The sequence below is a fragment of the Aplysia californica genome, unplaced genomic scaffold, assembly GCF_000002075.1.
Source record: "Aplysia californica isolate F4 #8 unplaced genomic scaffold, AplCal3.0 scaffold00140, whole genome shotgun sequence".
Classification (NCBI taxonomy): Eukaryota; Metazoa; Mollusca; class Gastropoda; order Aplysiida; family Aplysiidae; genus Aplysia; species Aplysia californica.
In genome coordinates this window covers 783,340-784,959 of record NW_004797410.1, presented here as the reverse complement: position 1 = coordinate 784,959, position 1,620 = coordinate 783,340, and positions in this window count along the sequence as shown.

Here is a 1,620-nt window from a genome sequence, read left to right as displayed (position 1 = left end):
GGGGGGGTGCAGTTTTCTATGATAGCCCAACTCTACAGCTCTTTCAAATAAGTTGGTTGTAGTTTCTCAGGGTTCCGTTGACTTCGTCAATCCGTATCTGACGTGTTCTGCCCCTTCCTTTGCAGCCAGAGTATTTGGTGTTCTGGACTAAAGAGGTTAGCTGACTTTGTGGCATTTGTAAAAGGTGGCTAGAAGATTATATACTTTGGTTTTTTTATGAAATGCTGGCCGGACTCAGGCCCTAACAGTTACTCTTGCATTTTAATTTCTCTGTCTGTCTCTTCTTGTAACGTTTGGGTTTTGCAGAGACATTTCATCTCGCTCGCAGTAATATTTGCGTTGTACTTTGTTTCATTCAATGTCCAGGTATGGTACAGGTAGAGTACTGTTGGTATTGACATTTAAGCTTTGGACCCTTTATATCAAATAAAATGAATGTAACAGATTTTTCTCTATCCTGAACACTTTTGATTTCTGGACTTAAAACACAGGAACAGCTTGTTAGCGTTATACACTTTTATATGCTGTTCCTAGTTGTAAGAAAAAGTGGGAAAGATAAACTAGACATAGACATCTGGGGCTATATTATGATGGGTTTTTTTTTTATAAGTATAGTGCATCCGGAAACTCTTTACAGGGGTGTAACACATTTTTCACTGGTGGCCACTTTCGAGAACTGAAAAATCAACCTGGGAGTTTCACCGTCGAATTATGTGATCATATGACAACTGATGTATTTTGAATTTTTAGATAACATAACACTAGTTACCAAGGGCCACATTGACTGACTGGTCTGGTGGCCCGGGTTGGGGCCCGCAGGCCTTCTTTTGCTCACCTCTCTGTTAAATGATCATTGATTATCTGATGTTTTTTCGTCAGGCAGGTACCCATTTCAGGTGGGTGGGCAGGATGGGGCGGGAAAAAAACCCGTGGCCGAACCGAGGCTCGAACCTGGACTTTTTGCTTTGGAGACAAGCGCACTAACCACTCCGCCACCACTCTACTGTAAGCTACAGGCTTTAAAAATACTGCAATAGTGCTTTGCGGTCGTGTTGCCACCGTGAACGACAACAAAATGGGAATCCCTCGATGACGTCAAACAAGATGGCTGTTACTATAAATATCGGCCAATGGCGTACATCTGTCGTTCTCAAGTTATCCGCATGTGTCTGTCAGTGCCTTTCTGAAATATAGCATCACAAGAGGAAGACATAAATACCTAAGAAAGATCTCTTCGCCATAAAGAAATCGAAATCAGGTATTTTGTGTCTTTCAGCAAAGAGCCTAACAGTTACATCACAGTTTCAGTTATTTGTCAGGACTAACCGAAATAGCACAGTAGCCACAGTATGGTGGTAATGTCTTCAGAATTAACACGATATATTGTCCACACGAATGGGACTAATGTGAACCCGAAAAAATGTACTCAGAATTGTAGCTATTCTGATGCAATGGCTCAGGGGCGAAGCGTCTATATAATCAAATAATCACTGCTTCTCTTCCTAATTTTGAAACATTGTCGCTGTCAAATTCATCCATAAACGTAAACCTCTTAAATTAAATGTCAAAAGACGTTCGTAATCAACAATGAACAGTATGCCTAACATTCAAAACGGTTTC